Source organism: Triticum aestivum, chromosome 3B (assembly GCF_018294505.1).
Source record: "Triticum aestivum cultivar Chinese Spring chromosome 3B, IWGSC CS RefSeq v2.1, whole genome shotgun sequence".
In the NCBI taxonomy this organism is placed as follows: domain Eukaryota; kingdom Viridiplantae; phylum Streptophyta; class Magnoliopsida; order Poales; family Poaceae; genus Triticum; species Triticum aestivum.
Genome location: NC_057801.1, coordinates 256,689,008 through 256,705,978, shown reverse-complemented (window position 1 = coordinate 256,705,978; position 16,971 = coordinate 256,689,008).

Here is a 16,971-nt window from a genome sequence, read left to right as displayed (position 1 = left end):
CAGTATGTCAATACTGGCGCCTACTTAGGGTTTGAGCGTCATGAGTCGGTGCCCGAATTGTCGCCTCCGGAGTCTGAACGTATTATGGACGACCTTCTGGTAGCAAAGAAGTCTAGGAAGAGACCGAGGAAAGGCAACAAAGCTGCTTCTATGATCCAGTCGCCTCAGCAGCCTCGGGTTCAAGACCGTATAGATATCCCCGATGCTGCAAAATGGCATATCCCCGGTGAACCAATCCTACCTAAAGCAGCGATAGTGGCCTGATTCGGCGATGTAAGGAGACTTCATGACGATGTGATGCGGATAGAGAAAGGCCTCATCGCCTCAAAAATCCAGGATACCAACTCTACGTGGTTAACGTGCCGCGCCAATTGTGATACATCGACACATTCCCCGCGGAGAAGTTCTTCCTTTGATTAGATTACATCTTCAACATGTTTCACTTGAAGAAGCTGGATTTTACATTTTTCCGTCTTTATGCCTTGCACATGAACTACCTCATCGGGGTTGAGCAGATACCTTATATCTGTGCCGCTGACCCATACTTCATGCACGAGGGCTTCTTGGCAGTCTGCGCAAAGCACTGTGAATACGCGAGGGACTACCTCGTTAATTTCATGCTTGCCAATAAGGACAAGTAGGCTATTCTCGTGCCTTATCATCCCCTGTAAGTCATCCGCGCGGATATCCTTCCGCGCGGATATCCCACGCTCTTTGCTTGGACTCGTCGAAGAACATTAACAAAAAGGATTACACCCACATCAAGTCTGTTCTCGACAGTGCTATCTTTTACTACGACACATGGGGTGGAGAGGTCAAGGACAAGAAGAGAAGGGACGGCAGGCCGCCTTCGGCCATAAGACCGACTTCTACTGCATCCAGCAACCGAGTGATTCTATTAATGATGGATTCTATGTCCTACACCAAATGCTGGAGTACAGACGGGATCACCAGAACCTTCGCATGTCACCTAGATCCGGCGATGCCCATATTTTGCAATGGGCAAAGAAGTTAGGAGATATCGAGGATCATCGACTTCGAGCTGAGTTCTATCACATCCAGCGCAAACTTGCCCTAATCATCATGAAGGAGGTCGTCGAAAAAATAGGGATGTTCTACGAAGAAGGACAAATGCCGCGGGAAGACGTCCGAACACACATAGCCTCTCAGCGTCTCGACCTGAAGCCTTTCACTAAGCTGGGACTATCTCCCTAACATGGATGAATGGCACGACATGTTGGAGTGATTGTTGATATATTACAATGTGTCCGTTTAGTCCATACTTTCTGCATGAAAAAACTTTGAGTTATGCACGACGAAACTTTATTTGTGATGTAATTAAACCGTCCTCCTCGACTATCGAAGATCACTCTAGTTAGGGCATATTGGGTACGATAAACTTTGTTATTTATGCTTATGATATGTTGCTTCTATTTTTGCCAAGTCTGTCTCTTTCTGTTGCTCAACTATATATGTTGCATATCATCGACTCATGTGACGATGCAGGTGCATAGATCATCGATGGCGAAGAAGTGCTATGCCAAGAGTATATATACGACGAGTGACCGGAGTGTCAGACCCAGGTGTACTAGTTTCTGGTTTCCAAGCGACAGTCAGTAGTTAGTTTAGGTTCACGCTAATGCGAGAGAGGGATACGAACTCATGTACTGCATAGTTCCGCTCTCACTCATAGTGATAGCTCTTCTCGCGTATATCATTGTTTAGATGGATGACGATGTAGTTGCAAGTAATCGAGACTTGTATTGCTATTTTCGAGATGATGACGAGAGACCACTTTGTGTTGGATAATGATTATGATGATGACATGATTTGATGAGACTATTTGTATGTATATGCTATGATTACATTTGTATGTACATGATATGCTAAAGATTATTGTATAAAGCCTATTCAAATACAAAACAAATATGCAGAAAAAACAGAAACTAATAAAACTAGCATTAGCGAGGGGAATAAAGTTAGCAGTAGCGCTCCCTTACCAGTAGCGCTTCCTGCTAAAAAGCGCTGCAGATATTAGCAGCAGCTCTCTGAAATAAAGCTTGCTACTGCTAGCCATGTATAGCAGTAGCGTGGGATGACATGCGCTACTGCTATACATTAGCTGTAGCGCCTTATCAGTAGCGTGTCATCCCGCACTACTGATAGGCAAAATACCGGCTCTACTGATAGGGTTTTCCCTAGTAGTGAGGCGACACATGCAAAATAAACCATGTAGACTCACACATGTTCATCCCCGCTCTGAAGCTCCAATGGTTGAAGGTTGTCAGAATCGCGATTTTGAATCGGATCGGAGCTCCGATGAAAGGATTGCAAATCGTAGAATCTTCACTATCAGCATCGTAGAAACATAGATTCTATGAACTAAAGTCGTAGAATCAGATGGGTTAGTTAGGATCGTAAAGTCATAGAATCATATCAGAGAATCACGATTCTGACAACCTTACCCTACCATCATCGGGGCCGCATGGCTAAGGAGAATCCATTAAGACAAAGAAAGATCTCAAAACATGCATCGTGGATGTTAAATTTCGCGGTTTGAATCTACAGCAACCTGTGCAACCCTACCTGAGAAATTTGCCAATTACCCGCACTATCCACTACTCCCTCTGTCCCATAATATAAGAGTGTTTTTGACACTAGTATAGTGCCAAAAACTCTCTTATATTATGAGATGGAGGGAGTAATATACTATTAGATGCCACCAACCATGAGGAGTCAGGACAACACAGCTAGTGGGAGTTTGGAATCGGTGAGCTTGAAAAAAAAACATTCCCCTTTTCATCTACGTCTCTCCAGCGAGAGACCGAGCGAACCCTAGCGCGCCGCCATCCCCCGTCTTCCCTCCCCGCTTTCTCCTCCTCGCCGCCGCCGGGAGGTGCCGCCGGGCAAAGCCTAGCCATCATCGGCAGCATTGGAACATGGTGGCTCGACGCTCTCACACGGGACGCGGCAACGACGGCCTCCTGTGCGGTTGCGCCAGTGGAGTGGGTGCATGATGGGTCCGTGGTGGCTGCATGGCGGCACGCGGGAGCTCGGCGGCGTCGATTGCGTGTGGATCTGGCGTGGCGGCGCAACGTCCGTTTCACGGCAGTCGGTGCACGCCGGGCGGCGTCGGTCTCGAGCCAGGCATGAGGCCATGGCGGCTCAACGCGACGTAGGCAGTCCTCCTCCCCTCCCTGCCCCTGAATGCTTCTCCTTGTCCCGTGGCTTGGTGGTCTTCAGATCAGATGAAGCCACATGGAAGGGTCGGAAGGGCTTGAGCATGTCATTGACCGCGGCGGGGTTCGGCGGCTGTCTGCTACAGCGGATCCCATGGTGGAGGCGTGTTATGTAGGGATCACGATAGATGTGGTTCTATTCGTGGTGTTCCTAGAGAGGGCAGGTTGTGGCGGGGGTCTCTATTCTCCTTGGGTCGGATTGGTGGCATGCGGGTTGCGTGTCGGCCATACTTGATAGTTTCGACTAGGGGTCGTTCTCGGGGCGAGATAGACTGTGGCCCGGGCGGGTCGGAGCTAGCGCTCCGGGAAGGCGAGGTTGGGACGGGATATGCCTCCGGGCGCGGGGGGGGGGGGGGGGGGGTCTTCATCTCGTGGGAGATGGTGGGTGTTGGTGGTGGTAGTGACATCGTGACACTAGCCGTCGGATCAACATCGTAGGCCACAGATGTGGCGTTGTGCGAGCTTGCCTGGTCCAAGCTAGAGGGATAGGTACGAGGCTTGCTCGACGACGACCGTCGGCAGTCACTGGTTCGTGTCCCTCCAGGTCCACCAGGACTAGTTGGGGACGCAAGTTTTGGAGCTTCCTATGGTGCAGGTGTTGACCCGGAATTGTCAGCTGATGTCGGGCTAGGAGTGGATGGAGAGGCGTCCGCTCCTTCTACCATGGTGGGTTGTCAGGAAGGTGGTGGTTGGCGGTGTTTCGGACCCTGCATGCTAGGGAGGTGACCTCGGATGGTGTACCACATGGTTGGCTCTCCGGAGGACGCTATGATGGTGGCCGTGGCTTTCCTTCTTGGTCATGTGGACGGTGAGGGGGTAGCATCGGGTGGCCTGCGCTCGTCCTCTGTCGGTGGTAGTGGTGATGCCCAGATCTAGATCTAGGAGTCTGAGCTCGTCGCGGTTGTCCTGAAGACCTCATGGTGGGATGTGTGAGCTGCTGAGTGGAAGCTCCGGGCCTTGGTGCCGCCGCCGCCGCCGCTCGTAGGCACCAATCTGTTTTTGAAGATGTTTCTCCTCTCCGAGTGAGGTTTCCTAGTGAAAATCCATGTCCTTGTCAGACTCGGCAACGGCGACGCTTCGTGCCGTCTTTCCTCCCGAGGGCGTTGTTCGTGGAGCTTAGGTGTGTTAGGGCGTAATGTGACGTTCTACACCGTCCTCCTTGTGTTCTTCTTCGACAACATAGTACGTGCGTTCTGCGTGATTCATGTACCTTGAGATCCTCTTTGTAAGAGGGCTACCCCTCCACCTTGTATCGCTTGTCCGTGTACTTTGATCGTTGTTGTTTATATATAAAGTGAGGCGAAAACCTATTTCGAGGAGTCGGGACATTGTCCATATTCCTAGTGTTGCCACTGGATTATCAAACAAGCTAATGTTGATGATCGACATTCAGTTCATGGTGGCAGTAAGAGAGCTTCGTGGATCGGGTTGACCGGAGGCTCACTGATATGAACTCCTAAGGATGATACCAACAAAGTGACACGGAAAGTTCAAGTCGGAACTGAATTCCGATGAACGCGTCGAGGTGACACCGAAGTTGGCAACAAATGGTCCATGCCCGCGGATGGCACAGATTGTGGTGCATGAGGTCAACGACAGCAATACGATGCGGGTCAAAGTCTAGGAGGATGGCGGCATCTAACTGAGTAGATGGGTGCGGGTAATTTGGAATTTTTATCACCGAGTGTGACATAGACGTGCGGCAGTCGGTGTGGATTGAACGGCGAAGTTCGGCCTCCACAATGCACGGTTCGAGTCCTTTTTCGTTCGAATGAATTCTCCTGTGTCGATTCGGCCAAGGGAACTCTAGTGTGATGGAATGTATAAATGCGAGTTTGCATGGTTTACTATAGCCCTGCGTGACCTTTTGGTTGGCGTGGGCAAGGAAAAGTTCTCTTTCTAGTTGTGTCCAACTAAGAGCAAATATAATAAAGTACAGTCAATATCCTGTAAAAATTAAACCATTATATTTCTGCTGAGTTAGATGAGAGAGAAGAGAAGCGGGCTATGGATTAACAGGCGGCAGCAGCACGTACTCTAAGAGACATTGTGAGAGTGTAAGGTGGGAAATGTATTCATAAAGTACTACTACTTAGCAACTAGCTACTATACATGTTGGATATTAGATTGTCTATATATGATATGGCAATTTCATATAGTCGGTTGTTGACTATACTATTAAGCGTGCTCTAAAAGATATTTTCGTCCTCGCTGGCAACTAAGCAGTCTTTTCCTCCTCGAGCGACAACCCCGGGCCCATCCAAGAGTTAAAACGCTTAATATTTTCATTGGGATAGCAATGATGTTGTTATATTTTTGCAATTTCTGATTTTGTGATCATATTTACGAGATTTTCCGAAAAATAATATAGCAAAATTCCCTCCAAAAATTCACATTTAGTCCAAAAGTTTGTTATTTACAAAATTAAGCCTCGCCTAGTCTATCCCCCGAACCATTAATCCTTTTTGTTCTGATAAACACGTCTACCTTTATTCATACACAAACCAACTACAAGTACATTGATTTGGATACAAGATCTAAAAAAAAATCACAAATTCACTCTTACAATTGTGAATTACAATAAAATCTCTTGGACACGTCAACAAATGAAAACTCATGAGCGATGGACGTGCTTGGGCCATGGATGATCCCATAAAAGTGCAAGGCATCAAACCAAAAAAGAAACACCATAATATCGTGGAAATATTTCAACTCCACACAAAATCAGACCAACAAAAGCAATGTGACACAATAACATAAACTCGTCAGGTCCAAATAATCGGCTCTGCAAGGACATATAACACTCTGTCTCCACTGCACCGGCACAAAGAAATATAGTAATTTATTGGCATAAGACAACTATGACTACGGGATGTTGACAAAAATTCTAAATTTCTTGAAGATCCGAGGTCCTCCCACCTCCAAACGCCAAGATGGCATCTGGAGGAATTCCTTGTGATGGCTGCTAGGGGTTCCTTCATCTCCTTTGCCCTGCACTAAACCATTAATCACTCAAAAGTAGAAATTTTCATCGCCCATGTCTCAGCCTTCTAGCCCATTTTCTTCTCTACCAACACCACTTTCATAGAAAATTTAGGTGGTCTCTCGAACTTCTTCTCTGTGCCGGCCCACCGATCAGCACGCCTCTCGCCATCCCGTCGTCCCCTTGACGGCAATACTATCGCCTTCTCCCCTCACTTGTATCCCCGTCGCCTTCTCTCACACCTTCTTTTCGCTCACTGATATCGAAATCAGTATTTTTGCAGCTGGCACGACCGTTCGTCACCGTTGAGGTCCATGTTCGTCGCGAATCAAACCGCCTTTCCTTGGAGATGGTGTAGAAGGCTCAAGCGTGAGCCATAGTTAGCCGACGGTGCTGGAATCGACAAAGTTGACCACTGCCGCCACCCCCATTAGAGCCCCTACATATAGGCCATGTGTGTTGCCTACCCACCGAGGAAGAGCATTTTGGCCTATTAGGCATCGTCCCGTTGTCCTCTGCCGCTGTTCATCCCTGGCCAGAGTTCCTTCGTCAGCCGTCGTTGCTCCGACCCTTTCCACACACAAGGTGTTTGGCAATTTTCCCAATGGCTTTTACCACTGTTTTCTCTGTTGTTCATCGAGTATCTTCTCAAAATCAATCATGAAACACTCAGATATGTAGATTAGTAGGTTGTGGGAGATGTACTTCGATTATTCTTCGCTGGAGGAGGGAGAACAAGAGGATAACAATTTCTAGTTGGCAGTCATCGTTATCATTCAAGAGGATGATACTAGTAGACCGGGGCATGGTTCTCAAATTGGCTGCATCTGAATTCATCTAGATAGGTTCATGACGATCTAGTGAGCGGTTACTTCATACAGAATGTAAGGTATCCCCCCAACTATTTTTGAGATGATTCCGGATGGACCATGATCTCTTCAACACCATTGCAAGAGACATGGAGCAACATGATCCTTAGTTTAAACTAAGAAGGAATTCAGTGGGAGAACCAAGTACAAGCCCATTGTTCAAGATTAAAGCGGCCCATGCGTGTGTTTTCATATGCATGCCTGACCGATGCCAACTCAAAATCATTAAGATCTTGTTGAGGGCTAAGAAGCTCACAACCAACTCCAACAAGATCTTGTTGAGCACCATTGACAACTTCCTAGAACAGTTTATTCTTGTGTATTTATCATGTATTATTTTGGAGTATTAGTTTATTTGAACTGTTTGTTGTGTTTGAATTTGAATGTTTGAGTTTGAAAACATTAAATTTGGTGTGCATTAGATTTCTCGTGTTTCGAATTAATATGTTGTGAATATATATGTTCAAATGGAATTTGTATGCAAAAGTTTGGATGAACTAGAAAATATTTTTTGGGGAGATTAAGTTTTGAGGGACAACCTAGATGGACAAAAGTTTAATTCCCTAAAATATGAGGAATTGAAGGATGATGAATTAAATTATCGGGATGACTAAAGATGCTCTAAGTTAGTATTTGGGTGATTAAATATTTTGATCTCTCCCTTGGATGTAGCGGTGTTGGTGGCATGACGGAGACGACCTCTCCCATCCCCTCTTCCCTCCAACATTCATCCCATGTCATGTGGTACACTAGTCGCAGGAGACGGTGCAGGTGGTCATGCCGGTGGCAGTGAACATGCACAAACTACATGCTTCGCGATGGCACTAGCGGTGGTGACAAACTCCATTTTCCACGGCGACGCGGGCGGCAATGCCCGGATACTTTGAGGACTAGTCATGGTGGAGGCAGCGGCCTCCGCTGCTCATTGTGGTGGGGGTGGGCACCTCGAACACAGAGACAAAGAGATCAAGGGAAGTCGCGGCGCATTTGCAGGCTCATCGACATATCTAAAGGCACAACGGAGATGCTCATGTGCGGTGTTGTGGGCGCTTACTGGCGATAGAATGGACATTTTCGTCTAGTGTGAGGGCAGTGGGCATCACATGCGTAGGTTCACGGAGCAACAACACGTCTGGAACTGATGAGTAACGGGTGCACTGGCGGTTCCCCGTCAGTATCTAGCACGGATTGGATGGCGGCTCCGATAGAATGATGGATGTATAATGTTACATGTGCGTTCCATGATGAGGCAAGGGCGCCCCTAATGGTCGCAGGGGTGGTCTAAAGTGGGAAGGCGTCTCACCAATCTGCTAATGCCTTTTTGGTGTGGCATGAAGTACTGGAAGACATGACTATTGAATGATTTGTCATCAAGATACCAACTGAAACATTGCTTCATGCCCCAGATGAAAAACCATGTCTTCACCTATATTAACCAGGCTCGGCAGCCACAAACTTGCGTCACTACTGTCGGCGTTCTGGGAACGGGGGTCCCCAGACTTGCCTGCCTGCGACCTGCAGCGTGGCTCACTAGTGGCCCAGTACGGCACATCTTCATCAACCCAAGTTCAAGACCCTCGCGAGGGGTCAAGCCTCGCGGGGTGGCCGACACAAGGCCTCCTCAGGGGAGGCCTCACTAGGCAGGCTCGCGAGGAGGCGGAGAGATCAAGGCGAGGGGTACCTCGCGAGGTGCTCATGACGCAAGCCATGACGATCAAGACCAGGCGGGCGCCAGCCCGCACAGTGTCCTCGTTTCCTTTTTGGTGCAAAGGGGGCAAGCGCAGGCGTGGAGTACCGAGGCGTCAAGCAAAGGTTTTCATATCAGTGCAGCAAGACCAGGACCAGCAGAGCGGCAGGATGGAGGTCACTGTCGAGCCCAAGACGGCGTCATCACCAGTGTCTTTGGCAGTCGAAGACCACCTTTAGTCAGGATAGCTTGTACTAGATGTCCCCTTTCAAAATGGCCGTTGTTGGCTTCCTTCCCACTCAATATTTGGGAAAAGGACCAGGGCCTCTATAAATAGAGATAGCCACCACCGTAGAAGAAGGAGGGAGGTTCATCCACACCACCACCACAAGAACACCTCTCCTCGCGAGGCTGTTCTTCCTCTGTACTGTTCATCATCAGCCCAAGAGGCAATCCACCACACCACACACAGGAGTAGGTTATTACACCACAACAGTGGCCCGAACCTGTATAAATCTTGCGTCTCTTGTGTTGTTCATCATGCTAGCTTAGAATCACGGCGAGGTGTTGGGCGTGTTTCGGTAGGGAGAAGATCTTTGTGCGCACCCCAGAGTTCGAACCTTAAGGGTTTTGCCAGAACCCGATATCCAACAACTACTTTGTTGGAGGCATTGTCTATTTACTGATGTGCTGGTCTTCATTGACTGGTCTCGGCAATCAGCATGAAAATCCTTGTCCTGCCCATCTTCAAGAATGCTAAATTCATGCATCTTGTAGTGGTTCATGCTATTTTCACAAAAAAAAACTTTAGGCGCTCCAAATTCAAGCATCTTTGGGTAGTAGTTCATGCTGGTAGTAGTCTGAGCTCCACGACTGCATGTCCACGTACATCTTTTAAGAATCAGAGTAAGGAGTAAGGGCATCTCCAAAATGGACCCACAAACCACCCGCATTCGTCCAGACTGTGCTGCAAGGACCGCGGAAGCCATCTAACGCGGGTCTGTATCGGTCTGCAAGACGGTCCGGATGCGATTTCTCCTGCAAACCAGAGACAAAAGTGGCGGAGCATTGAGGGAGTCTGGACACCCGAAACGTCGCTTTTCGACACCCCAGGCTCACCCAAAACCTTCTTGGACCCCGCGACTCCATCCTCCTCATTTTCTCTCCTTCCTTCTTTTTCTCTTGCTTCTGCCGCCGCTCCACCACCTCGAGCACCACGCCACACCCCTACCAGAACTTTGCGTCTCCATCACCTCCGGCGCTCCAGGACGGCTCCTAGTCGCTTCTCCTCTGTCTCCATTCAACCCCCGTCCTCCGACCGCCTCGCCAGGTACTACCCGCTACTGATATTCTCATCATGCCCGGCAACTATTTGATGAATCGCCAGAGCTGAAAACAGTTGTCCCTTCTTCTTTGTAGCAATGGATTCAGATTTGGAGTACATATACGAGCAGTATGCTGAGTCGTCCGATGGCTTGTCAGATGAGGAGTACTCTGATGAGACGGTGTTGATCCAGGCGGTCCTTGAAGACGCGGAGCGTGCCGAGGAGCATGTTCTCAATTTCAAAGGCTCGATTAGGGGTCATCTAGTTCTCAACCGCAACATGGCGCGCGGGCATTTGACACCGATAGCCGATTACTTTACCCCCGATGCACTATTCATTGACCATTTTCACCAGCGTTTTCGGATGCGCAAGACTATATTTGATCGTTTTTTACCATGGCGTCCGGTCCTACAATGCATGACTACTTCATCCCGAAGAAGGATATTGAGGGAGTCCTGGACTAAGGGGTGTCCGGATAGCCGGACTATCATCATCAGCCGGACTCCAAGACAATGAAGATACAAGATTGAAGATTTCGTCTCGTGTCCGGATGGGACTTTCCTTGGCGTGGAAGGCAAGCTTGGCAATACGGATATGTAGATATCCTACCATTGTAACCGACTCTGTGTAACCCTAGCCCTCTCCGGTGTCTATATAAACCGGAGGGTTTTAGTCCGTAGGACGAACAACCATTACAAATCATACCATAGGCTAGCTTCTAGGGTTTAGCCTCCTTGATCTCGTGGTAGATCTACTCTTGTAACTACCCATATCATCAATATTAATCAAGCAGGAGTAGGGTTTTACCTCCATCGAGAGGGGCCGAACCTGGGTAAAAACATCGTGTCCCTTGTCTCCTGTTACCATCCGCCTAGACGCACAGTTCGGGACCCCCTACCCGAGATCGCCGGTTTTGACACCGACATTGGTGCTTTCATTGAGAGTTTCTCTGTGCCGTCACCGATTAGGAAGGATGCCTCTTCCCGTCTTTAAAGACGGTACCATCACAAAAGGAGCCTTGGCCGCCGGCCAAACTATCCGGCTAGGCGGTTTTCTTATGACCGCCTGTCCGGCCACCGCTTCGACAATGACCTCTCAAGTCGTCAAAAGCAATCTTCACGTCAGCTCGGAATTCGCCGACCGGCTGGATCGAATAGAGCTCTCGTTCGTAAACGAGCTCTTGGATTGCATCGCCGCCCTGGGAGTCGCTACAGTCTACAATCAGATTGGGCTTAAATCCGATCTGAGAGAGGTTAACTCCCCCTGGTCACCCACCACGTTGCAGTGATAGAGGAACAATGCGGTGGACTCTTCTCCTGTATTGAAAACTAGTCACGTCCGGGCTCCCAAACCCCCCATGCCGGATTCCCGCGGAGGGACGGACTTCAATCAAGCACTGAACTTAAAGTCAGGCATCGGACCAGACTCGTTGGACAACGTCCAGCGATCCAAGCTTCCAAATTGGAAACTTCTCGGCCTTCGAGCCTTGAGAAGGGTAGGGTTCCGGACCTAATTAACCCAACCCGCCCAGACATATGCGATCTATCTCTAATCCAGCAAGAGCCTGCTGAGATAGTACATCACTACTGGGCCAGATTCCTCCTGGTTATGGACAGGATAAAAGGACTGCCGAGAGGAAAACACAATCTCAATTTTTGCAATAATTGCCTGGACGAGGGAATCTTGAACGCCGTCAGCCGTCGTGAAATTACACGCTTCACCGACCTGGCGTCCATAGTACGGAAGTACTGTGCGATGGAGAGTTTCCCGGACAACCGAAAATAAGTTTTGGGACAATCCGGCCCCGAATACAACCCTAGTCCACAACAAAAGGGTGCATTACACTCAGGCACCAGATACAAAAACCAAAAAGCAAAAACCCCATAAAGGGCATGGAACCGTACTTGGAGGGATGGCTTAGCGGACCCTGTAAAATTCACAGTACAGAGGGCGCCATCCCAACACATAGCCTTCGAGCATGTTGGATATTACGGCAGGTGGTCAAAAGTGGCGAAGAGCTTCTAACCGCAGAGAACCACTCTAATAGTACCAGTACGGTGTCAACAGTCTTCGAGACTTTCACATCAAATAATATGCGGAAACGAACAATCCGCAGCCTCGCCGAAGTCTACCAAGTAGCAACAACAAATCCATGGAGCGACACGGCCATCACCTTCAACGCCAGCGACGAACCTAAATTCCGAACAGCCCGGGCACCAGCCGCATTGGTCCTCAGTCCAATAGTGGACGGCTTTCGTCTTACCAAGGTACTCATGGATGGCGGCAGCGGATTAAACCTCATCTACGAGGAAACTCTTAAAAAAATAGAAATAGACTAGAGCCGCATTCAGCGAAGCAGCACAACCTTTAGAGGAATAATCCCTAGCCGGGAAGCACGCTGCATAGGAAAAATCACACTCGATGTGGTGTTTGGCTCGCCGGACAATTACAGGTCCGAGGAGGTCACGTTCCAAGTGGCCCCATTCAGCAAGCGGATATCACGCTATATTTAGAACGAGAGAGCATTCACAACTTTTTCAAGCCGTACCCATTACGGGTACATGAAGCTTCAAAATGGCCTATGCCCGCGGAACAATTCACTCTCGTTAGTGATCCGAACATAGCACTCCGCGCCGAAACAAGACAGGCCGCATTAGGCCTAGAGCACTTATCCGATAGCGCCTAGCGGCAGAGGAGAACTCACTGATGGGGTCATGTACCTAAGGTAGGGTCATGGACCTGATCTAAGTACCTTACCCAAGGACACCCTTAGAAGAGGTCGCCTTCCAGTCGACCAACGAGGGACTCACTCGACTGACTTGAAGGACTCGACCACGAAGACTCACTCGACCACCAGGAGGTCAAGAGGCACTCTGCACTGCAACGGCCTGTAATTAAGTAGGCTTTATGATAGTAAAGACACTTTATGTGGGGCGTTATCAGTAACGCCCCAGACTTAACTCACCTTAAACCCTCTCCTACGTGGGCTGGCTGGGGTCCTGGCGCACTCTATATAAGCCACCCCCCTCCACAGGCAGAAGGGGTTCGGCACCTTGTAACTCATATACTCATAATCCACTCGACCGCCTCCGGGCTCCGAGACGTAGGGCTATTACTTCCTCCGAGAAGGGCCTGAACTCGTACATCCTTTGTGTTTACAACCTCTCCATAGCTAGGACCTTGCCTCTCCATACCTACCCCCCACTCTACTGTCAGGCTTAGAACCACGACAGTTGGCGCCCACCGTGGGGCAGGTGTTTTAGCGATTTTGTGGAGAAGTTGCGATTCTTCCGAGTACTTTCATCATGGTGTCTGCTGGAGTTTTGGTCGAGGGTCAAGAGATCCGTCTCGGCACTCTCACCTTCATCGCCGACGACTCCGCATGGCTCCAGGAGGCTCCACTCGACGTAGATGCGCTCCCCGTCCGCGGTGCGACGCATTTTCGCGCATGTGTCCGCGGCGTTCTGCTGCGGCAACCGTCGACCCAGTATCGGTCGGCTCCTCCATCGTCCACCCTCCCGGTCTCCCGCCAGCGCAAGCGCTCGGGCCGGTCGAGGCTTCAGCGATGGGTGAGGCACGCGGTGGCTCGCCAATCGGCCACCACCCAAGTTGCGGCAATCGAGCCCGACGAATCTCTCTACGGCTTGTTCGACCTGTCGACTGGCTCCGTAGAGACTGCATCCGAGTGCGGTAGCAGTGATCCAGCGGCGGAAATCTTGATGGTCGACGGGCCCCGCAGTCCCCCTGGCTTCGCCCGTGATGGTGGAGCAGGTGACGGAGGCGACCCCGCACGAGGCTACGAAGAGTACCAGCCCGAGCCACTCGACTCTCTGCAAAGAGAGGAACTTCGCCGCAGGAACGTGGATGCCCTGCGTACTCCCATCGCAGGAGAAACCCCCGAGGCTCGTGCCTTGGAGGAGGCGCGTCTGGCCAATTTGGCCGAGCGCACTCGGCTGGAGAACCTTCAGCGAGCACTCGACGAGCGCGCGCGGCAACGAGTTCCCGACACCAATCGACGTCAACTCTTCCCGCCGACTCAGGTATATCGAACCCCAATCCAGAATTTAGCAGCTGCGACCCGTATAGCAGAGTCCATCCAGCCTTCGCAGTCGGAAGCTGGCAGAGGTTTGCTGCAGATCAGGGATCTGCTCCGGGCAGCAGGAGATCAGAATTCAGCCGTGTCTCAGTCGCGCAACAGAATTCACAGTCGATCCGTCACTGTGAATACGGTTCAGTCGGCTCACAGCCCCAGATCGCCTCCGCGGCGTGAAGGGCGCGAGAATCGGCGAGATCAATATGGCGACAGACTCGACCGAGATGATAGGCGTCGAGTGCCCAATTCCCCTCCGAGGGGTGGGTCTTACGCTCCTCGGCAGCCAGATGATAGGCGTCAGTACAGTACAGGGCGTAGGGTTCCAGTCGACCCCAGAGAACCAGGCTTCGACGCGCGATCCATTATCGTGCAAGGGTTGGTCGACCGGAACAGAGCCCATCGAGGTGGACTCGACAGAGATGTACCCACAAGCAGTCGAGTGCATGTTTCTGGTCCTGAATGTTTCAGCAGAGCTATCAGAGCCGCAGTTATCCCTCCCAATTTCAGGTTGGCAACAGGAGTCAGCAAGTTCACTGGTGAGTCTAAGCCTGAAACTTGGCTTGAAGACTACCGAGTGGCAGTTCAGATTGGTGGTGGGAACGACGAGGTGGCCATGAAGCATTTGCCCCTCATGCTGGAAGGTTCTGCCAGGGCATGGTTGACTCAATTACCTCCCAGCAGCATTTACACTTGGGAAGATCTGTCCCGAGTGTTCGTCAGAACGTTTGAAGGAACTTGCAAGCGACCAGCTGGATTGACAGAGTTGCAAGTCTGCGTGCAGAAGGCTAATGAGACTCTCAGAGAGTATATTCAGAGGTGGATCACTTTGCACCACACTGTGGAAAATGTGTCTGATCATCAGGCAGTCTGCGCCTTCAAAGACGGCGTCAAGAACAGAGAACTGAGTTTGAAGTTTGGTCGAACCGGTGACATGACCTTGAGTCGGATGATGGAGATTGCTACCAAGTACGCCAACGGCGAAGAAGAAGACCGACTCCGAAGCGGCAAGCACAAGCCGAGTCAGTCGGAAAAAGGAAACACCAGTCGGAAACAGAAGCGGAAGGCTGAACCGGCAGCTCCTGGAGAGGCTCTGGCCGTGACTCAGGGAAAGTTTAAGGGGAAACCAAAAGGATCCTGGAACCCCAAGAAGGTAAAGGATAAAGAAGGGAACGACGTAATGGATATGCCATGTCACATCCACACGAAGAAAGACGAAGAGGGGAATATCATCTACCCGAAGCACACCACTCGCCAATGTCGACTCCTGATCCAGCAGTTTCAGGGAAAACAGTCTAAGGACAAGGAGAAGGAGTCGGACAAGGCTGAAGACAAGGAGGACAGTGAGGAAGGATATCCGCATATCAACTCCACTCTGATGATCTTTGCAGATGTGGAAAGCAAGAGTCGACTGAAAGTCATTAACCGAGAGGTGAACATGGTTGCCCCAGCGAAAGCAAATTATCTGAAATGGTCTCAAACACCCATCACATTCGACCAATCTGATCACCCGACTCATATTGCCACCCCTGGGAGGCAAGCTTTGGTGGTCGATCCAGTTGTCGAAGGCACTCGACTGACAAAGGTGCTGATGGATGGTGGAAGTGGGCTGAATCTGTTATATGCAGACACACTGAAAGGAATGGGCATTCCGATGTCCCGACTAAGCACTAGTAACATGAGCTTTCATGGAGTTATACCAGGGAAGAAGGCCGAGTCACTCGGCCAAATAGCTTTGGACGTGGTGTTTGGTGACTCGAAACACTTTCGCAAAGAAAAGTTGACGTTTGAGGTCGTGGATTTTCAGAGTGCATATCATGCCATTTTGGGGAGACCAGCTTATGCACGGTTCATGGCTCGACCATGTTACGTGTACCTCAAATTGAAGATGCCCGGCCCCAAAGGAGTGATCACTGTCACCGGTGATAGGAAAAAGGCAGAAGAGTGCTTTCAGAAGGGCTCCAAGATTGCCGATTCCCAAGTGACAGCGGTCGAGTTCGAGGAATACAAGCAAAACGCAGATCCGAGTGATTTGCTGCGATCAAAGAAACCCGCCACAGAGTCTGCATTCCAGTCGTCTGGGGAGACGAAGCCTGTTCATATTCACCCGACCGACCCCGATGCAGCTCCGACCCGCATCTCCACAACACTCGACCCAAAATAGGAAGAAGCGCTCATCCAGTTCCTCCGTGAGAACTGGGACATTTTTGCATGGAAGCCCGCTGACATGCCAGGTGTTCCCAGGGGACTGGCTGAGCATCGCCTAAGAGTCGACTCATCTGCAAAACCAGTCAAAGAGCATCTTCGGCGGTCCGCCGTCCAGAAGAGAAAAGCCATTGGTGAAGAAGTGGCTCGACTGTTGGCGGCAGGATTTATCCGAGAGATATACCACTCCGAGTGGCTCGCTAATGTCGTCATGGTTCCTAAGAAGGACAAGTCGCTCCGAATGTGCATTGATTTCAAGCACATCAACCGGGCCTGCCCGAAAGATCATTTTCCTCTCCCTCGCATAGATCAAATTGTTGACTCGACCGCGGGATGCGAGAGGTTATCTTTTTTAGATGCTTACTCCGGGTACCACCAGATCCGTCTGTACGGACCCGACGAGGTAAAAACAGCTTTCATCACTCCATTCGGGTGCTTCTGCTATATCACCATGCCATTCGGCCTCAAGAATGCCGGAGCCACATTTATGCGAATGATTCAGAAGTGTCTACTCACTCAAATCAGTCGGAATGTGGAAGCATATATGGATGATATCGTTGTCAAGTCACGAAA